Source organism: Camponotus vicinus, unplaced genomic scaffold, assembly GCF_025532165.1.
Source record: "Camponotus vicinus isolate PSW18456_S1 unplaced genomic scaffold, iyCamVici1.0 SCAF_6, whole genome shotgun sequence".
NCBI lineage: Eukaryota > Metazoa > Arthropoda > Insecta > Hymenoptera > Formicidae > Camponotus > Camponotus vicinus.
The window spans coordinates 10,688,821-10,713,623 of record NW_028141978.1 but is presented as its reverse complement, the minus strand read 5'-3'; the positions used below and the strand labels follow the sequence as shown (position 1 = coordinate 10,713,623).

At 29.7% G+C, this 24,803-nt stretch overlaps 3 long non-coding RNA genes across 3 annotated transcripts; 1 reads left to right on the top strand and 2 right to left on the bottom strand.

Moving 5' to 3' along the window:
* The first annotated feature begins 496 nt into the window (after nucleotides 1-496).
* LOC145973409 (uncharacterized) lies at nucleotides 497-24,803 on the top strand. Its single transcript, XR_014439432.1, has 3 exons — nucleotides 497-656; nucleotides 14,415-14,573; nucleotides 24,618-24,803. It is a non-coding gene; the product is annotated as an uncharacterized LOC145973409 (long non-coding RNA).
* On the bottom strand, nucleotides 10,114-11,451 carry LOC145973411 (uncharacterized). The gene is made up of 3 exons (XR_014439434.1): nucleotides 10,912-11,451; nucleotides 10,417-10,486; nucleotides 10,114-10,183 (listed from the first exon to the last, which is right to left on the bottom strand). It is a non-coding gene; the product is annotated as an uncharacterized LOC145973411 (long non-coding RNA).
* LOC145973410 (uncharacterized) lies at nucleotides 20,317-21,654 on the bottom strand. Its single transcript, XR_014439433.1, has 3 exons — nucleotides 21,115-21,654; nucleotides 20,620-20,689; nucleotides 20,317-20,386 (listed from the first exon to the last, which is right to left on the bottom strand). It is a non-coding gene; the product is annotated as an uncharacterized LOC145973410 (long non-coding RNA).

Here is a 24,803-nt window from a genome sequence, read left to right as displayed (position 1 = left end):
CATTTACAATTATGCAATTTGTTTTATCTTTTTGAAAATAACTGATAATTTAAATTTCATTTTTAAAATATTTTTAAAAATAAATTACATTTAATTTTTTAAAAACAATTTTAATTTATTACAAAGAATTACACGAAAGTATTTAAAATATACGTATACTATAAAATTTATTAAAAAGTTCTACAAACAAGACTGATTAGCGATGATGAATTACGCGATATTTATTATTATTAATCGACATAATAGAATTTTATTCAAAACGCGAAAAGATAGATCAAGCTTCGATGTAAGTCAAAATACATTAAAATACAAGATCAATAACGATTTAAAATTCGTGAGAAAACAAATAAATACGATAACGAATAAATAAATCGATAATATTAGGAATATTCGATTACGATATGCATAATTTTTGTAATAATAATGAATAATTTTTATATAATTGATAATCGAAACCGCCAACAGACAGCGCGCGACATAATTATTATCAAACAAATGCGAAAATATTTCGAGACATTTGAGATCTATAATATTTGCGGATATAGAATTTATTGTCTGATATATTTGCGAATATTTAGAAGATATATCGCGATTTACAATTTCCGAGAAGACGCGACAAATAAATAAATCGACAATATTCGGAATATTTGATTGCGGTATGTATAATTTTTATAATATAATCGGAGCCCTAATAAACACGCGCGATATAATTACTATCACACACAAGTGCGAAGACATTTCAACAGACATTTAAGGTCTGTAATATTTGCGAATTTATTTGCGATTAATATAAATGTCTATTTTATATAAATGTCGCGATTGAAAAAATACATGTTGAAAATAAATATTGCATCTCGCGCATAATTAGTTAAATGAAATAAAATGAATCTTAAGACTTTACATATTTTAAATGTAATTAACATATAATTAAAAAATCGCGTTGTTCGCCACGTTTAATAGGGAATAACGGAACGAATGATTTTATCAAAGTCCCTCTCTAATAATTTAACTATCTAACTATATCTCTAACTGTCGATGTATTAGTAGAGTTTAATAAGATTTAAATAATGATTTAAACAATCGCGATTAATCATTAATAAAATTATCGTCTTTTTAAATGGTAAAGAAAAATATTTGCACTATTAGCGCAGACTATAAAAGACAATATTCAAACACGTGGAAAGATAGACAAAGCTTCGACGTACAAGTCAACGATTAAATTAAGATAATATTAAGTTATAAGATAAATCGCGATTTAAAATTCTCGAGAAAACGCGACGACTAAATAAATCGATAGTATTCGGAATATCCGATTGCGATATGTATATCTTTTATAATATAATAATCAAAGCGCCCTCAATAGACATTATTATCGCGCGCGATATAATTATTATCACATAAATGCGAAGATATTTCGACAGACAATTTGATGTCTGTAATGTTTACGAATATAGTACTCACTGTCCGAGTCATTTGCGAATCTTTATAAGATAAATCATGATTTGAAATCACGAGAAAACGCGACGAATAAATAAGTCGATAATATGCGGAATATTTGTTCACGATACATATAATTTTTATATTTGATCGCGCGATGTATATACTTAATATGTATATACTTTGGACAGCATTCCCGATTTCGGTACGAGCGAAAATCCCATTTCACTTACTAAAATCAGCTTCGAGCCAACCGGTCGGGAATGCAACGATACAACGAGCAAGGACTAGGCCCAAACTGGAAAGAAGACGAAACGATTGACGGAAATAGAGGAAAATGAAGTTCACCAGCTCTTTTTCGCGCATAATTATCCTATCTCGTATCGAACCTGGACCCGCTAAGCACGATTTCAGGTGACCCGCACGGATGCTATATCACTAGCGCAGTACACAAGGCTAGTAGACGGTAAAAGAAGAGGATACCCACATTTTTTAAATGCTAACATTCAGCAATTTAGAAAATGGGGAGGCAACCCCTTTTACCGAGCGAAAATCGTGCCTAGGGGAATCCACTCGACTCCTCGACAGGGTTAACACACGCTGGGCGTGTGGCTGTAGACGAGCAAAGAGAAGGGACCCATTAACGACCATTCCGAACAATCGATCGAGTCCTAGACAATTCGGGCCGAATCACTTGACGAAGTAGAGCGTGACCATCACTAAGCCGATCGAGCGCGAAGCTCGAACCCGCGCGCCCATGTACATTTTGTACTGGACATACGTTCTGCGCGGCCGGCATCACCAAGTGCCGCGATGCACAAGGCGCGAGTGTACGTTGCATAGCAACGTGTGCAAACTCGGTGAAACATCCCAGTTAATTGGCATCGGAAGTAGAGACTCGTGACAATAAATGAAATTGGGATTTTATATGAAAAAGTCCAAAAGTTTCGCGAAAACGCGATGACGCGAGAAAGCTAAACGCGAAAACGCGGTAACGAGACGCCGCCGTCCGCGACACGTTGACGGCACCGACGACGCAATGCGTTCAACGCATTAAATGCACGTGCCACATAAGAGCCATTGTGGGATCTTACAATAAAAATTCCCAATTTTCAACAGGGCACCGAACTAGACGTCGCGAATGGATCTCACAAGAACCGATGAGAAAAAATTCTCCATGATGAAAATCGTTTCGACTCCTCGGCGGTACGAGCCACGCAACTTTCATTAACGTTTATTTAACGAAAGGAACAACGACAATCTCGTCTAAGAATGCGAAAAGAACGCGGGAAAAACACCGTGTTTTCGCAACCGTAATTTATTAATTTATTTATGAATATTTTCCGATACGAAATTCGTAAATATAAATATAACTGAAGAAACAAATTATTAAATTCATAATAATTAATTCGCGATTCTTTAATAGCGAAGGTTATCGCGATAAATTTTGTGAAGCTAATATTTAATCGTTGACTTATCACATCGAATCTTCACTCTCTTATTCGATATTTCTTTATATTTAAATAGCAATATTTAGGAATATTATCTGACGAGAGGGACAGGGATAAAATTCTTTTGTTAAAACGATAATCTTGTATAATTACGCGAAAAGAACGCGGAAAGAGCACGGAATTTCGCAATCATAATTTATTAATTTATTTTACGAATACGAGTATTCAGTTCCGCGTGACATGAAATTCATAAATAGATAAATCTAACGAAAAGCATATCATTAAATTTATAATAATTGAATCGCGATTCTATAACGAAGGCGTTCGTCAAATTTTGTAAAGCTTATATTCGATCATTAATTTAGTATCGAATTTTTACATTAATATTATATAATCGTTATACGTATACTTTCAATTATTTTTCGTGTAATTTACATAAGAATGTATTCACGTAATTTAAAATCGTAAATACAATTTTATGTAATATCATTATAGTTATAATTGTATTTTATACAAAACTATGTCAATAATTAAAAATATCAATATTGGATTATAATTAATATACAATTATAACTAGTTACAATTTACAAAATACAATTTATGATGTTATCAATATCAAATATATGTACTCGATTTATTCAAATGTTTAATAACATAAATAATTTGATAGCATCAATATTTGGACTTAATATTATAGCTATATATTAATTTACACATATATATGATATATTTTTAATTTTTAAAATATATCTTGAACATTTATAATTATACAATTTGTTGAATCTTCTTGAAAATAATTTTGATAATTTAAATTTCATTTTTAAAACTTTTTAAAAACTAAATTCAATTTAATTTTTTAAAAATAATTTTAATTTATTACAAAGAATTACACGAAAGTATCCAAAATATATGAATAATATAAAATTTATTAAAAATTTCTACATAGTCCAAACAAGACTGATTAGCAATGATGAATTACGCGATATTTATTATTAATAATTGACATACAATAATAAAATTTAAGAATAGAAATTAGTTTTATATAAATAACGTTTAAACGTAAATAATCGTGATCAAAAGAGTCATTAATAAAATTATTGATCGTTTTTTTGATTGTAGAGAAAAGTATTTGCATTACTGGCGCATTTTATGTAGGTTATCAATATTCAAAACGCGAAAAGATAGAGCAAGCGTCGATTATAAATCAGTGATTTAAATACAAGATAAATGACGATTTAAAATTTGCGAGAAAAAATAACGAATAAATAAATCGATAATATTAGGAATATTCGATTACGATACGCATAATTTTTGTATAATATGAAAATTGAAACCGTCGATAGACAGCGCGCGACGAAATTATTATCAAACAAATACGAAGATATTTCGAGATCTATAATATTTGCTAATATAGAATTTATTGTCTGATTTATTTGCGAATTTTTAGAAGATAAATCACGATTTACAATTCGCGAGAAGACGCGACAAATAAATAAATCGACAATATTCGGAATATTCGATTGCGATATGTATAATTTTTATAATATAATCGGTGCCGCTATAGACACGCGCGATATAATTACTATCACACACAAGTGCGAAGATATTTCGACAGACATTTAAGGTCTGTAATATTCGCGAATTTATTTGCGATTTATTTGCGATTAATACGCTATTTTATATAAATGTCGCGATTGAAAAAATACATATTGAAAATACATGTTGCATCTCGCGCATGATTAGTTAAATGAAATAAAATGAATCTTAAGACTTTACAATTTTGAATATAATTAACATATAATTAAAAAATCGCGTTGTTCGTCACGCTTAATAGAGAATAACGGAACGAATGATTTTATCAAAGTCCCTCTCTAATAATTTAACTATCTAACTATATCTCTAATTGTCGATGTATTAGTAGAGTTTAATAAGATTTATATAATGATTTAAATAGTCGCGATTAATCATTAATAAAATTATCGTCTATTTAAATAGTAGAAAAAAAATATTTGCACTACTAGCGCAGACTATAAAAGACAATATTCAAACACGTGGAAAGATAGACAAAGTTTCGATGTAAGTCAGCGATTAAGTTAGATAAATCGTGATTTAAAATTCGTGAGAAAACGCGACGAATAAATAAATTGATAATACACGGAATATTCGATACGTATAATTTTTATAATATAATAATCGCGAAGTCCTCAATAGATACGCGCGCAATATAATTATGCTGTCACATATAAGTGCGAAGATATATATCGACAGACATTCGAGGTCTGTAATATTTGCGAATATAAAATTCACTATCCGATTTATTTGCGATTAACACGCAATTTTATATGAACGCCGTCAAATAAGATACATATCCTATCTCGCGTATGATTAGTTAAATAAGATAAAATGGAAAATTTTTATAATATGATAATCGAAATCATCAAGACGCGTGCGCGATATATTATTATCACTCAAATTATCACACAATTTGTAAATAATCGCGATTAAAACATTCATTAAGAAAATTATCGATCGTCTTTTAAATAGTAGCAAAAAATATTCGCACTACTAGCGCCTTTTGCGCGGACTATTAAAAACAATATTCAAAGACGTGGAAGGATAAACAAAGGTTCAATGTATAAGTCAACGATTAAATTATAAGATAAATCACGATTTAAAATTCCCGAGAAAACGCGACAAATAAATAAATCGGTAATATTCGGAATATCCGATTGCGCGATATCTATATTAATTTTTATAATATAATAACCGAAGCGCTTCTCGATAGACATTATTATCGCGCGCGATATAATTATTATCATAAATGCGAAGATATTTCGACAGACAATTTGATGTCTATAATGTTTGCCAATATAGTTCTCACTATCCGAGTCATTTGCGAATCTTTATAAGATAAATCGCGATTTGAATTTACGAGAAAACGCGACGAATAAAATAAATCGATAATATTCGGAATATCCGATTGCGACATGTATTAATTTTTATAATATGATAATCGAAGCGCCCTCAATAGACACGAATAAATAAATCTATAATATTCAAAATATACGATTGCGCATAATTCTTATAATATAATTCGACGTCATTTGATACGCGGATGACATACCGGTAATATATTCCAATAAAAGAGGAGCGATCTTAAAAATGGAGAACGATTAACATCTTGTTTCTCATCAGATTTCGCAAGATCAATCTGCGAAGAAAAGTTAAGTGATCCATTGAACGTCGGGAACTTCACTGTAGGAGGGAACGAATCCCGGATCTTCCGGACTATTCCCAATAGCAATGATTTCAGTAATAAATCAACGACAATTCTCTCGTCATTATCTTCTATTCACGAAATTGATATGCACGTCAGAAAACATGTTCTTTCATTATTAAGAAATATATTTCTTTATTGAAAATTAAATGGATATAACGATTTTTTTTATAGAAATGTGATTACGAACGATTATATTTATAAATAATAAAATCCATGCACCATTGAAGTTTGTGTTAAATGTGCGAACACAATAATTTTGGGGTACCGTTTGCGCGCGCGAGACGAATCGAACCCGATAACAGCAAGATTTAAAAAATTTCAATTCGAATAGTGTGCAAAATAAAATAAATCAAATAATTTTAAATATATAATTAATTCTAGATTAATTTTCTAAATTCTTATTCTTATAATGTTTAAATTAATAATTTTTTTCTTTTAATCAATATCTTGCTGATATAAGGGTACCCATTCGATTCGTCTCAAAATTTTTAAGTATTCGCACATTTTATGTAACATTCATGTATAATTTCGCGTACATATAATATATAATATTAATAAAAATTATAAAAATATTTTGGATACGTTAATTTGTGCATGTATTTTATTATACATATATATAAAATGGTATATATCTAAAAACTAATATTATAAAATGGCGATGGATGTCCAATATCTGCAAATAGTTTCTTAAAAGAAACTAAAAACTAATATTAATATCCCCAGTACCTAGAAATAATTAATAATTAATAATAAAATATATTCGTTCGTAATCATTTTTATCAAACAATTAATAAAAACTATTACAATATGAAATTACTTAAAAAATAAAAATTTATACACAACGCTATATCCATATTTAATCTACTATTAAATCTTTCTGGCATTAGACAATAATAATACCAATCCTAATAATGACAGAACATTTTTAACGAGAAGAAAAAAATAGATGCATTTTCTCTCACATCTAAATATATATTATTTAAATTAATTCGACTTTAAAGAAGCGTATGGCGTTCGTCGTTGAATGACTACCGAAATCATTGCTGTCGGAAATTGCCAGGAAAACCTGGGATTAGTTCCAATCTTACAATAAAAATTCCCAATTTTCAACGAGGCACCGAACTAGACGTCGCGAATGGATCTTACAAAAACCGATAAGAAATAATTCTCCATGATGAAAATCGTTTCGACTCCTCGGCGGTACGAGTCACGCAACTTTCATTAACGTTTACCTAACGAAAAAAACAACGATAAGACTCTTATATTACAACGACAATCTCGTCTAAGAACGCGAAAAGAACGAGGGAAAAACACGGTGTTTTCGCAACCGTCATTTATTAATTTATTTATAAATATTTTCCGATACGAAATTCGTAAATACACAAATATAACCGAAGAAACAAATTATTAAATTCATAATAATTAACTCGCGATTCTATAATATCGAAGGTGATCGTTTAATTTTATGAAGCTAATATTTAATCGTTGACTTAACATCGAATCTTCACACTCTTATTCCATATTTCTTTTATTTAATTAGCGCAATATTCAGGAATATTAATTCACGAAAGGGACAGCGATAAGATCCTTTATTAAAATGGCAATTTCGTCTAAGAACGCGAAAAGAACGAAGGAAAAACACGGTGTTTTCGCAACCGTAATTTATTAATTTATTAATGAATATTTTCCGGCACGAAATTCGTAAGTGTACCAATATAATAACTGAAAAAATAAATTATTAAATTCATAATAATTAACGCGCGATTCTATAATATTGAAGGCGATCGTTAAATTTTGTGATGCTAATACTTAATCGCTAACTTAACATCGACTCTTTATACTCTTATTCGATATTTTTTTATTTTTAATTAGCAATATTTAAGAATATTATTTGAGAGGGACGGCAATAAGATCCTTTATTAAAACGGCAATCTCGTCTAAAAACGCGAAAAGAACGCGGAAAGAGCACGGTATTTTCGCTATCATAATTTATTTAATGAATATTCAGTTCCGCGCGATATGGAATTCATAAATAGATAGATCTAACGAAAAGTGTATCATTAAATTTATAATTGAGCCGCGATTCTATAACGAAGACGTTCGTCAAATTTTGTGAAGCTTGTATTTAATCATTAATTTAACATCGTATTTTTACATTTTTACATTTTTTATATTTAATACCGACACGAAAATTAGCAATATTTGTAAAGTTTCTAATCAAATATTTATGAAATTTAAAATATATAAAATTATTACATATATATCTAAAATTTATATATAAAAATTTTCCGAATTTATTAATGACTCTTTGATATGGAAATACAAACAGTTACTCTTTTATGATTATTTCAATAAATATATAGAATTAAATATGTTAATTTAATAAATTATTATTATATAATTATTATACGTATACTTTGGATAATTTTTCGTGTAATTTGCATAAGAATGTATTCATGATATTTTTTAAACACTAATAATTATGTACAATTTTCTTAATATTCCTGAAAAAAATAATTTAAATAATTTAGATTTTATTTTTAAAGCATTTTTAAAAATAAATTCAATTTCATTTTTTAAACTGAAATAAAGCCAAATTACAAATTTCTATATATTGTATTAGAGTGCTAACACGGCCATATTTCATATGGTAAAATATAAAACAAGAGCAACCGTTTATAATTGGGCAGAATTTATTCCGGGTATCACAGAATTTAACATAACACTGTCACTCTCGAAAGATGCAATTGTAATTTATATAATTATTGCTTGTATATTTATTTTAATACTATATTTTAATATTTTATAACTGCTTATATTTATTTTTATCTCGTTGCAGTTTATATTTATTTTAATAAATGCCGGCGAAATGAAATAATATGTATATATTAATCTAATCTGTATATGTATCCTGCCCAATTGTAAATGGTTATCCTGACTTTAGTTGTTAGCAGCCTAGTATAATATATAAAATTCTGATAATATAAAAACCTCTGTCTAGATTACCAATAAAGATTGATTGATATTATAATAATATATATAAATAATAAATTTTTATAGTAATACACAATTTATAATAAAATATAAAATTAATATGTGTATAACATTAATCATATTACATTTATCATATTACAAGTTATTTCATTAATGATTTATTTGGCTTTATATTAAGCTTAAAAACAATATCTACAACAAATTCTATAATGGATGAGCTATAAGATATTAGAAATAAGATAAGTGAATAAGATAAATGCGCGTTATAAAAATAAATTAGCATCAGATGTAATTGATAAAATTTTTAGTGTTCTTTTCAATAAATTAGGTAAAATTTATACAAAAATAATCTTTTCTCGATCTTCTTTCTTTATAGTTAAAATACTGCAATATATTTTCGTGATGCATTACATTTCGAACGAATCTATTAAAAATTATTTAATTTAAACTATCCTAGCTCATCCATTTTAAGGCAACAGATTTATCTACAATCTACATCTGCAATCTCTATGGATCCGTTACATTAAAATTAAATAAAAGTTTTTGTCACTCACCGGGCCATTGATGTGCAATAACGGAGTTGTCGTTATCGAAGTTACAGGGTTGTTATTGAAGTTACGGAGTTGTCTTTATCGAAACTATGTTGTCGTTATTGAAACTACGTCTGTAACATGCAAATATAAAATTCATTTATAACACAGCTCAAAATACAATCAATATTTCAAAAAATTATTATTGTGCGGAATTTCATATCCGGTGTGTAAAATAATAAGCAGATATAAACACGTATGGAAAGAATTTATAAAGTTTGAAATTATTTTTTAAATAGAAATTTTTAATATGATTTTTATAAAAATCTTTCTCTTTAATTTTTTCTTTAATTCCTTTAAATTATAAGAACGAATTATTGTGCGATTTATAACAATCGATATACAAATAATAAATATTCACCATCAAGTTGCTTCGCCGATGCAAGATGCCTCTCCCAGGCCTCCTCCTCCTCTCACAATAGTTCATTGATCTGTAACATACAAAGAAGATTCCAATTGTAGTTACGGTCAAAAAATTAACATTTCAAAAAATTATTATTATATGTATTTAATTTTATATCCAACGCATATAACAATAAGCAGATAAACAATTTTATAAATTTTGAAAAAGATTCTACTATTATTGTGCGATTTATAACAATCGATATACAAATATTTTATTGTGCGATTTATAACAATCGATATACAAATAATAAATATTCACCATCAAGTTGCTTCGCCGATGCAAGATGCCTCTCCCAGGCCTCCTCCTCCTCTTACAATAGTTCATTGATCTGTAACATACAAAGAAGATTCCAATTGTAGTTACGATCAAAAAATTAACATTTCAAAAAATTATTATTATATGTATTTAATTTTATATCCAACGCATATAACAATAAGCAGATAAACAATTTTATAAATTTTGAAAAAGATTCTACTATTAACTAATAATTTAATATTTCTATTAAGAAGTTTATAATTATAATTCTATTAATAAATTATAATTCTTTTTAATAAGTTTAATGATTTAATAATACTATTAAAAGCTATTCAAAAGTAAAAACTTTTAGATTACAGTTTTCATGTAAAAATTTCTCGCTTTTTTCTCTTGTTTAAGTCATGTAAATAAAAAGTTAAATTACGCGATTAATTACTTAATTTAAATCTCGCGTAGAAATTAATAAATAATTATATATAAGTAATATAATTTATTTACCATAGAGTTGCTTTACCGGTGCCTGATGTCTCTCCCAGACCTCCTCCTTCTCTGATGTTGTTAACGCGCGATACTTTCAACGACACTCCCGCACTCACGAGCGATATTTTTATATCGCTATTTCCGCTATTTTACGCGCGATACTTAACGATGTCCGCACTATTTCGATGCGATTAAAAATTGTATATTTGATCGCGCGTGTATATACTTAATATGTATATACTTTTAACGGCACCCGGTTTCGGTACGAGCGAAAATCCCATTTCACTTTTGAGAATCAGCTTCGAGCCAACCGGTCGGGAATGCAACGATACAACGAGCAAGGACTAGGCCCAAACCGGAAAGAAGACGAAACGATTGACGGAAATAGAGGAAAATGAAGTTCACCAGCTCTTTTTCGCGCATAATTATCCTATCTCATATCGAACCTGGACCCGCTAAGCACGATTTCAGGTGACCCGCACGGATGCTATATCACTAGCGCAGTACACAAGGCTAGTAGACGGTAAAAGAAGAGGATACCCACATTTTTTAAATGCTAACATTCAGCAATTTAGAAAATGGGGAGGCAACCCCTTTTACCGAGCGAAAATCGTGCCTAGGGGAATCCACTCGACTCCTCGACAGGGTTAACACACGCTGGGCGTGTGGCTGTAGACGAGCAAAGAGAAGGGACACATTAACGACCATTCCGAACAATCGATCGAGTCCTAGACAATTCGGGCCGAATCACTTGACGAAGTAGAGCGTGACCATCACTAAGCCGATCGAGCGCGAAGCTCGAACCCGCGCGCCCATGTACATTTTGTACTGGACATACGTTCTGCGCGGCCGGCATCACCAAGTGCCGCGATGCACAAGGCGCGAGTGTACGTTGCATAGCAACGTGTGCAAACTCGGTGAAACATCCCAGTTAATTGGCATCTGAAGTAGAGACTCGTGACAATAAATGAAATTGGGATTTTATATGAAAAAGTCCAAAAGTTTCGCGAAAACGCGACGACGCGAGAATACTACAACGCGAAAACGCGGTAACGAAGCGCTTGCCGTCCGCGGCACGTTGACGGCACCGACGACGCGAAAGGGTACTTGGCTTCCTCTTCAGGCTCCTTAAGATTTATCATAAATAGAAAAATTTAAGATAAACCTCAAGGCACCATCCAAGTACTAAGCCCTCCCACCGCGACAAGGTGTACCCCATGGGAGGGTTATATTATATATAATTTTATATATAATATAATATATAATTTATTTTGTAACATACTATATAAATTTTAATTCGCAAATATAAACGATAAATAAAAATATAAAAGATAAGAGAAAATCTATTATATAAAGCAATGTTCAAAATAATTGATTTTAAAACTAATTATTGCGCGCAATTAATTTTTACATTTTTACTTTTAAATAGATATATTTTAATGTTATAAATTGCATATTACAAAATAATTTATATTTCTTAGATATAAACTTTTAAAAATATGATAAATAAAAAAATTTCTATTTTTTTCTATTTTTTCTATATTACAATTTAAAATCACTATTGAATCACAATTAAAGAAATAAAACCAAACGAGAAATATATAAATTTTCAATATATTGTTACATCCGCGGCGGCGACTTCGAGATATCGAAGCGCGTTCAACACAATCGGGCACTCGCGTACCGCGTAAAATAACAAGACACTCTTAACGGAAATTAAGAATTTTAATTAGAAACACAGAATACACAAACAACAAATAATAACAGGGGAAATCTCGCGTTAACGACCCGTAATGTAAAACGCGTCCGGAAGAATAGCTTGACAGCTATCCTTCGACTCAGCTGACCGTCGTTGTTATACAATAATATATACTATTGATAAATAATTTATACATTGTTGCGTCCGCGAAACGATATATATCGAACGCGTGTGACACAATCGATCGACACACGCTTCAGAAAAATTCAGAATAATCGTAAAACGGATCAGAGATAGACGCGCGTCCGCACAGTTTGACAGCTGGGCTCAGACTCTCTGACAGTCGTTGTTTATAACATCTTGACAACGCGCGCGGAAACAATCTTGTTCCGTCGACGTACTTCCCGCCGAAAGAATTCAACGGGTGACGAATACATCCAAGGGGATGGGACGCGGGGACGCAACAATATAATAAATAATTAATGTAATAAATAATTAAAATATTAATTACTTACATCATATCTTATTGATCCATCCATTTCCAAGATCTCCTTTTTTCTTTTGCTTTCTTCGCTTTTTCCTCGTGGCACTTCAATCCTCGTTACACTCGATTGAACTCCTCGTTGCACTTACACTCACTCACGAAAAGTTTCTCGTTGCACTTGCAATTGTCGTTAGAGAAAGAATTTGATAATATATGGAACGTCTCACATCACTACCTCACTGCTCGAGAGCCACTGAGCGAATGATCGTAAGTCAGAAACATTACCGCGGTACTGTTTATATCGCCAAGGTTGACTATGGAAAGGAAGAATTTGATAATATATGAAACGTCACTACTTTATTGTTCAAGGATACTGTGCGAATGATCGTATCATAAACATTATCGCGATACTGTTTATATCGCCAAGGCCGACTTATACTATGTTATTGTTATAATTCGCCGTTGAAATATTCTATGAGTGATTGCCGATTAAGAAAATTTAAAATTGATCGAAATATATTTAATTTTAATAAGTATCGTTAGAGAAATTATTATAATAAGCATTAATAATCGAAAGATTATAACAAAATTAATTCTTTTATCCCCTTTTATGTATCCTTTGTTTCAATTGTTATTCGCAGTAATTAATGATTACGATTCGATAAGGATTTATCGCTGCGATACAATTTTATGTCGTTTTTCATAAGTTAATTAATTTTTAATTATTAATAATTATATCAAATTGTTTCGATATTAATCGTAATCGTATTTAGAAAGAAATTCGATAATATGCGAAGCGTTTCGTACCACTTTATTGCTCGAGTATCACCGTGCGAATGATAACAAAGCCGTAACATATTAATAATAGCGTGCTATTGTTTATATTGTCAAAAGTCGAACACCGTGTTATTGATAATTCGTTGCCGAAATATTTTACGTACTATAATATATACATGAAAATATTAAATTGTAGAAGTTTTTCAATTTATAGATTAATTAAACGATTATTTATTAAACAATTAATTAACATACAAAGCATTTCGCATCATTACTTTACTGCTCGAATGTCACCGAGCAAATGATAACAAAACCATAACATACAAACAATAGCACGCTATTGTTTACGTTGTAAAAGTCGACCATTATGTTATTGATAATTCGTCGAAATATTTTATATACTATAAAATATACACGAGCGGAATATTAAATTATTAGATTTTAATTTATTGATTAAATTTGATTATTTATTAAACAATTCATCACGGAGCTAATTATTTGAATTTATTCGATTGTTTTTGAATAATGTATTAATTAATTCAATTTTGTTTTTTCGCGCAGGGAGAAATACACTTTATAGCGCATCGATCGGATCTGATGGGGTAGTGTTGGGCAACTAAAAAACCTCTCAGACGACTCATCTTTGAACACTAATATCCGGTCTCTGGGAACTATTCGCACAATCACCTAGGACCCATACTGGGATTTATTTAATCAAAGGTAATCTTAAAATTTAATATAACTGTAATTTTGAAGCCTTAAAACATTTTTACATCTATACACACACACACACACACATACACACACACACACACACACACACACACACACACACATGACAACGAGACCGTAATATGTAAACAATAACGCGTTACTGTTTATATCAACAAAGCTGAACATATTATTGGTAATTCGTTGCCGAAATATTCTATGCATTATATATTATACACGCGAAATATTAATGAAGAATTTTAATATTTATAGATTATTTAATTGATTATTTATAAAACAATTAAATCATTATTTTGAAAATAATATATAAACGTGATAAATAATTTTTATGAATTACTTACCTATACGTACTTACCTGTATGTGTGTGCCCATACGTTGGAAATTGTTACACAACTATTTTAATAACTGTACGGAATCTTAAGACGCGATCTAAGATCATTATTAAAATGAATTTAAATATAAGAATATGAATATCAGCGTATGTTACCGCCGGCATAGCTCTCAGGTTCATAAGAGTACTGAAACCTCCTCACCCAGCAAATGTCTTCGTTAAGGTGGGGAGATACATTGAGGAGGAAAATTTTTATTTTATTTTTATTTTCTTTTAATACAGAGTTTCCAAACAGAGAATATAATACATATATAAAATATATATTACATAATTATAATGTATACAACGTAAATTATAATAATAATTTGCAATTTACATAAAAAACACATTACAAAATATTAAATTATGTAGTATAAAAATAATTACATTACAAATATATATATTACAAAATATATTACAAAATATATTACAAAATTTAATACAGAATATATAATATACAATGTATATTACAAAATATAATACAAATTTAATATAAAATATTTGAAATTTAATACAAAATAAAATTTATTATACAGAATTACACGAAAGTGTCCAAAGTATACGTATAATATAAAATTTACTAAAAATTTTTATATAGACCAGACAAGACTGATTAGTGATGATTAATTACGCGATATTTATTATTAATAATCGACATACAATAATAGAATTTAATAGAATTTAATTAGATTTATATAAATAACGTATAAACGTAAATAATCATGATCAAAAAAGTCATTAATAAAATTATTGATCGTTTCTTCGATTGTAGGAGAAAGTATTTGCATTATTGGTGCATTTTGCGCGGACTATTAAAGACAATATTCAAAGACGTGGAAAGATAGACAAAGATTCGATGTAAGTCAACGATTAAATTATAAAATATTAAATTATAAAATAAATCGCGATTTAAAATTCCCGACGAATAATTAAATCGATAATATCTGGAATATCCGATTGCGATATGTATATCTTTTATAATATAATAATCGAAGCGCCCTCAATAGACATTATTATCGCGCGCGATATAATTAATATCATATAAATGCGAAAATATTTCGACAGACAATTTGATGTGTATAATGTTTACGAATATAGTACTCACTGTCCGATTCATTTGCGAATCCTTTATAAGATAAATCGCGACTTGAATTCACGAGAAAACGCGACGAATAAATAAATCGATAATATTTCAAATATTTAATTGCATATAATTTTTATAATATAATAATCGAAGTTATCAAATACGCGGGTGATATACCGGTAATATGCGATAAAAAGAGGAGCGATCTTAAAAATGGAAAACGATTAGCATCTTGTTTCTCATCAGATTTCGCAAGATCAATCTGCGAAAAAAAGTTAAGTGATCCATTGAACGTCGGGAACTTCACTGTAGGAGGGAACGAATCTCGGATCTTCCGGACTATTTCCAATAGCAATGATTTCAGTAATAAATCAACGACAATTCCCTCGTCATTATCTTCGATTCACGAAATTGATATTCACGTCAGAAAACATGTTCTTCCATTATTAAGAAATATATTTCTTTATTAAAAATTAAATGGATATAGCAATTTTTATAGAAATGTGATTACGAACGATTATATTTATAAATAATAAAATCCATGCACCATTGAAGTTTGTGTTAAATGTGCGAACACAATAATTTTGGGGTACCGTTTGCGCGCGCGAGACGAATCGAACCCGATAACAGCAAGATTTAAAAAATTTCAATTCGAATAGTGTGCAAAATAAAATAAATCAAATAATTTTAAATATATAATTAATTCTAGATTAATTTTCTAAAATTTTCTTATTCTTATAATGTTTAAATTAATAATATTTTTCTTTTAATCAATATCTTGCTGATATAAGGGTACCCATTCGATTTGTCTCAAAATTTTTAAGTATTCGCACATTTTATGTAACATTCATGTATAATTTCGCGTATATATAATATATAATATTAATAAAAATTATAAAAATATTTTGGATACGTTAATTTGTGCATGTATTTTATTATACATATATATAAAATGGTATATATCTAAAAACAAATATTCTAAAATGGCGATGGATGTCCAATACCTGCAAATAGTTTCTTAAAAGAAACTAAAAACTAATATTAATATCCCCAGTACCTAGAAATAATTAATAATTAATAATAAAATATATTCGTTCGTAATCATTTTTATCAAACAATTAATAAAAACTATTACAATATGAAATTACTTAAAAAATAAAAATTTATACACAACGCTATATCCATATTTAATCTACTATTAAATCTTTCTGGCATTAGACAATAATAATACCAATCCTAATAATGACAGAACATTTTTAACGAGAAGAAAAAAATAGATGCATTTTCTCTCACATCTAAATATATATTATTTAAATTAATTCGACTTTAAAGAAGCGTATGGCGTTCGTCGTTGAATGACTACCGAAATCATTGCTGTCGGAAATTGCCAGGAAAACCTGGGATTAGTTCCAATCTTACAATAAAAATTCCCAATTTTCAACGAGGCACCGAACTAGACGTCGCGAATGGATCTTACAAAAACCGATAAGAAATAATTCTCCATGATGAAAATCGTTTCGACTCCTCGGCGGTACGAGTCACGCAACTTTCATTAACGTTTACCTAACGAAAAAAACAACGATAAGACTCTTATATTACAACGACAATCTCGTCTAAGAACGCGAAAAGAACGAGGGAAAAACACGGTGTTTTCGCAACCGTCATTTATTAATTTATTTATAAATATTTTCCGATACGAAATTCGTAAATACACAAATATAACCGAAGAAACAAATTATTAAATTCATAATAATTAACTCGCGATTCTATAATATCGAAGGTGATCGTTTAATTTTATGAAGCTAATATTTAATCGTTGACTTAACATCGAATCTTCACACTCTTATTCCATATTTCTTTTATTTAATTAGCGCAATATTCAGGAATATTAATTCACGAAAGGGACAGCGATAAGATCCTTTATTAAAATGGCAATTTCGTCTAAGAACGCGAAAAGAACGAAGGAAAAACACGGTGTTTTCGCAACCGTAATTTATTAATTTATTAATGAATATTTTCCGGCACGAAATTCGTAAGTGTACCAATATAATAACTGAAAAAATAAATTATTAAATTCATAATAATTAACGCGCGATTCTATAATATTGAAGGCGATCGTTAAATTTTGTGATGCTAATACTTAATCGCTAACTTAACATCGACTCTTTATACTCTTATTCGATATTTTTTTATTTTTAATTAGCAATATTTAAGAATATTATTTGAGAGGGACGGCAATAAGATCCTTTATTAAAACGGCAATCTCGTCTAAAAACGCGAAAAGAACGCGGAAAGAGCACGGTATTTTCGCTATCATAATTTATTTAATGAATATTCAGTTCCGCGCGATATGGAATTCATAAATAGATAGATCTAACGAAAAGTGTATCATTAAATTTATAATTGAGCCGCGATTCTATAACGAAGACGTTCGTCAAATTTTGTGAAGCTTGTATTTAATCATTAATTTAACATCGTATTTTTACATTTTTACATTTTTTATATTTAATACCGACACGAAAATTAGCAATATTTGTAAAGTTTCTAATCAAATATTTATGAAATTTAAAATATATAAAATTATTACATATATATCTAAAATTTATATATAAAAATTTTCCGAATTTATTAATGACTCTTTGATATGGAAATACAAACAGTTACTCTTTTATGATTATTTCAATAAATATATAGAATTAAATATGTTAATTTAATAAATTATTATTATATAATTATTATACGTATACTTTGGATAATTTTTCGTGTAATTTGCATAAGAATGTATTCATGATATTTTTTAAACACTAATAATTATGTACAATTTTCTTAATATTCCTGAAAAAAATAATTTAAATAATTTAGATTTTATTTTTAAAGCATTTTTAAAAATAAATTCAATTTCATTTTTTAAACTGAAATAAAGCCAAATTACAAATTTCTATATATTGTATTAGAGTGCTAACACGGCCATATTTCATATGGTAAAATATAAAACAAGAGCAACCGTTTATAATTGGGCAGAATTTATTCCGGGTATCACAGAATTTAACATAACACTGTCACTCTCGAAAGATGCAATTGTAATTTATATAATTATTGCTTGTATATTTATTTTAATACTATATTTTAATATTTTATAACTGCTTATATTTATTTTTATCTCGTTGCAGTTTATATTTATTTTAATAAATGCCGGCGAAATGAAATAATATGTATATATTAATCTAATCTGTATATGTATCCTGCCCAATTGTAAATGGTTATCCTGACTTTAGTTGTTAGCAGCCTAGTATAATATATAAAATTCTGATAATATAAAAACCTCTGTCTAGATTACCAATAAAGATTGATTGATATTATAATAATATATATAAATAATAAATTTTTATAGTAATACACAATTTATAATAAAATATAAAATTAATATGTGTATAACATTAATCATATTACATTTATCATATTACAAGTTATTTCATTAATGATTTATTTGGCTTTATATTAAGCTTAAAAACAATATCTACAACAAATTCTATAATGGATGAGCTATAAGATATTAGAAATAAGATAAGTGAATAAGATAAATGCGCGTTATAAAAATAAATTAGCATCAGATGTAATTGATAAAATTTTTAGTGTTCTTTTCAATAAATTAGGTAAAATTTATACAAAAATAATCTTTTCTCGATCTTCTTTCTTTATAGTTAAAATACTGCAATATATTTTCGTGATGCATTACATTTCGAACGAATCTATTAAAAATTATTTAATTTAAACTATCCTAGCTCATCCATTTTAAGGCAACAGATTTATCTACAATCTACATCTGCAATCTCTATGGATCCGTTACATTAAAATTAAATAAAAGTTTTTGTCACTCACCGGGCCATTGATGTGCAATAACGGAGTTGTCGTTATCGAAGTTACAGGGTTGTTATTGAAGTTACGGAGTTGTCTTTATCGAAACTATGTTGTCGTTATTGAAACTACGTCTGTAACATGCAAATATAAAATTCATTTATAACACAGCTCAAAATACAATCAATATTTCAAAAAATTATTATTGTGCGGAATTTCATATCCGGTGTGTAAAATAATAAGCAGATATAAACACGTATGGAAAGAATTTATAAAGTTTGAAATTATTTTTTAAATAGAAATTTTTAATATGATTTTTATAAAAATCTTTCTCTTTAATTTTTTCTTTAATTCCTTTAAATTATAAGAACGAATTATTGTGCGATTTATAACAATCGATATACAAATAATAAATATTCACCATCAAGTTGCTTCGCCGATGCAAGATGCCTCTCCCAGGCCTCCTCCTCCTCTCACAATAGTTCATTGATCTGTAACATACAAAGAAGATTCCAATTGTAGTTACGGTCAAAAAATTAACATTTCAAAAAATTATTATTATATGTATTTAATTTTATATCCAACGCATATAACAATAAGCAGATAAACAATTTTATAAATTTTGAAAAAGATTCTACTATTATTGTGCGATTTATAACAATCGATATACAAATATTTTATTGTGCGATTTATAACAATCGATATACAAATAATAAATATTCACCATCAAGTTGCTTCGCCGATGCAAGATGCCTCTCCCAGGCCTCCTCCTCCTCTTACAATAGTTCATTGATCTGTAACATACAAAGAAGATTCCAATTGTAGTTACGATCAAAAAATTAACATTTCAAAAAATTATTATTATATGTATTTAATTTTATATCCAACGCATATAACAATAAGCAGATAAACAATTTTATAAATTTTGAAAAAGATTCTACTATTAACTAATAATTTAATATTTCTATTAAGAAGTTTATAATTATAATTCTATTAATAAATTATAATTCTTTTTAATAAGTTTAATGATTTAATAATACTATTAAAAGCTATTCAAAAGTAAAAACTTTTAGATTACAGTTTTCATGTAAAAATTTCTCGCTTTTTTCTCTTGTTTAAGTCATGTAAATAAAAAGTTAAATTACGCGATTAATTACTTAATTTAAATCTCGCGTAGAAATTAATAAATAATTATATATAAGTAATATAATTTATTTACCATAGAGTTGCTTTACCGGTGCCTGATGTCTCTCCCAGACCTCCTCCTTCTCTGATGTTGTTAACGCGCGATACTTTCAACGACACTCCCGCACTCACGAGCGATATTTTTATATCGCTATTTCCGCTATTTTACGCGCGATACTTAACGATGTCCGCACTATTTCGATGCGATTAAAAATTGTATATTTGATCGCGCGTGTATATACTTAATATGTATATACTTTTAACGGCACCCGGTTTCGGTACGAGCGAAAATCCCATTTCACTTTTGAGAATCAGCTTCGAGCCAACCGGTCGGGAATGCAACGATACAACGAGCAAGGACTAGGCCCAAACCGGAAAGAAGACGAAACGATTGACGGAAATAGAGGAAAATGAAGTTCACCAGCTCTTTTTCGCGCATAATTATCCTATCTCATATCGAACCTGGACCCGCTAAGCACGATTTCAGGTGACCCGCACGGATGCTATATCACTAGCGCAGTACACAAGGCTAGTAGACGGTAAAAGAAGAGGATACCCACATTTTTTAAATGCTAACATTCAGCAATTTAGAAAATGGGGAGGCAACCCCTTTTACCGAGCGAAAATCGTGCCTAGGGGAATCCACTCGACTCCTCGACAGGGTTAACACACGCTGGGCGTGTGGCTGTAGACGAGCAAAGAGAAGGGACACATTAACGACCATTCCGAACAATCGATCGAGTCCTAGACAATTCGGGCCGAATCACTTGACGAAGTAGAGCGTGACCATCACTAAGCCGATCGAGCGCGAAGCTCGAACCCGCGCGCCCATGTACATTTTGTACTGGACATACGTTCTGCGCGGCCGGCATCACCAAGTGCCGCGATGCACAAGGCGCGAGTGTACGTTGCATAGCAACGTGTGCAAACTCGGTGAAACATCCCAGTTAATTGGCATCTGAAGTAGAGACTCGTGACAATAAATGAAATTGGGATTTTATATGAAAAAGTCCAAAAGTTTCGCGAAAACGCGACGACGCGAGAATACTACAACGCGAAAACGCGGTAACGAAGCGCTTGCCGTCCGCGGCACGTTGACGGCACCGACGACGCGAAAGGGTACTTGGCTTCCTCTTCAGGCTCCTTAAGATTTATCATAAATAGAAAAATTTAAGATAAACCTCAAGGCACCATCCAAGTACTAAGCCCTCCCACCGCGACAAGGTGTACCCCATGGGAGGGTTATATTATATATAATTTTATATATAATATAATATATAATTTATTTTGTAACATACTATATAAATTTTAATTCGCAAATATAAACGATAAATAAAAATATAAAAGATAAGAGAAAATCTATTATATAAAGCAATGTTCAAAATAATTGATTTTAAAACTAATTATTGCGCGCAATTAATTTTTACATTTTTACTTTTAAATAGATATATTTTAATGTTATAAATTGCATATTACAAAATAATTTATATTTCTTAGATATAAACTTTTAAAAATATGATAAATAAAAAAATTTCTATTTTTTTCTATTTTTTCTATATTACAATTTAAAATCACTATTGAATCACAATTAAAGAAATAAAACCAAACGAGAAATATATAAATTTTCAATATATTGTTACATCCGCGGCGGCGACTTCGAGATATCGAAGCGCGTTCAACACAATCGGGCACTCGCGTACCGCGTAAAATAACAAGACACTCTTAACGGAAATTAAGAATTTTAATTAGAAACACAGAATACACAAACAACAAATAATAACAGGGGAAATCTCGCGTTAACGACCCGTAATGTAAAACGCGTCCGGAAGAATAGCTTGACAGCTATCCTTCGACTCAGCTGACCGTCGTTGTTATACAATAATATATACTATTGATAAATAATTTATACATTGTTGCGTCCGCGAAACGATATATATCGAACGCGTGTGACACAATCGATCGACACACGCTTCAGAAAAATTCAGAATAATCGTAAAACGGATCAGAGATAGACGCGCGTCCGCACAGTTTGACAGCTGGGCTCAGACTCTCTGACAGTCGTTGTTTATAACATCTTGACAACGCGCGCGGAAACAATCTTGTTCCGTCGACGTACTTCCCGCCGAAAGAATTCAACGGGTGACGAATACATCCAAGGGGATGGGACGCGGGGACGCAACAATATAATAAATAATTAATGTAATAAATAATTAAAATATTAATTACTTACATCATATCTTATTGATCCATCCATTTCCAAGATCTCCTTTTTTCTTTTGCTTTCTTCGCTTTTTCCTCGTGGCACTTCAATCCTCGTTACACTCGATTGAACTCCTCGTTGCACTTACACTCACTCACGAAAAGTTTCTCGTTGCACTTGCAATTGTCGTTAGAGAAAGAATTTGATAATATATGGAACGTCTCACATCACTACCTCACTGCTCGAGAGCCACTGAGCGAATGATCGTAAGTCAGAAACATTACCGCGGTACTGTTTATATCGCCAAGGTTGACTATGGAAAGGAAGAATTTGATAATATATGAAACGTCACTACTTTATTGTTCAAGGATACTGTGCGAATGATCGTATCATAAACATTATCGCGATACTGTTTATATCGCCAAGGCCGACTTATACTATGTTATTGTTATAATTCGCCGTTGAAATATTCTATGAGTGATTGCCGATTAAGAAAATTTAAAATTGATCGAAATATATTTAATTTTAATAAGTATCGTTAGAGAAATTATTATAATAAGCATTAATAATCGAAAGATTATAACAAAATTAATTCTTTTATCCCCTTTTATGTATCCTTTGTTTCAATTGTTATTCGCAGTAATTAATGATTACGATTCGATAAGGATTTATCGCTGCGATACAATTTTATGTCGTTTTTCATAAGTTAATTAATTTTTAATTATTAATAATTATATCAAATTGTTTCGATATTAATCGTAATCGTATTTAGAAAGAAATTCGATAATATGCGAAGCGTTTCGTACCACTTTATTGCTCGAGTATCACCGTGCGAATGATAACAAAGCCGTAACATATTAATAATAGCGTGCTATTGTTTATATTGTCAAAAGTCGAACACCGTGTTATTGATAATTCGTTGCCGAAATATTTTACGTACTATAATATATACATGAAAATATTAAATTGTAGAAGTTTTTCAATTTATAGATTAATTAAACGATTATTTATTAAACAATTAATTAACATACAAAGCATTTCGCATCATTACTTTACTGCTCGAATGTCACCGAGCAAATGATAACAAAACCATAACATACAAACAATAGCACGCTATTGTTTACGTTGTAAAAGTCGACCATTATGTTATTGATAATTCGTCGAAATATTTTATATACTATAAAATATACACGAGCGGAATATTAAATTATTAGATTTTAATTTATTGATTAAATTTGATTATTTATTAAACAATTCATCACGGAGCTAATTATTTGAATTTATTCGATTGTTTTTGAATAATGTATTAATTAATTCAATTTTGTTTTTTCGCGCAGGGAGAAATACACTTTATAGCGCATCGATCGGATCTGATGGGGTAGTGTTGGGCAACTAAAAAACCTCTCAGACGACTCATCTTTGAACACTAATATCCGGTCTCTGGGAACTATTCGCACAATCACCTAGGACCCATACTGGGATTTATTTAATCAAAGGTAATCTTAAAATTTAATATAACTGTA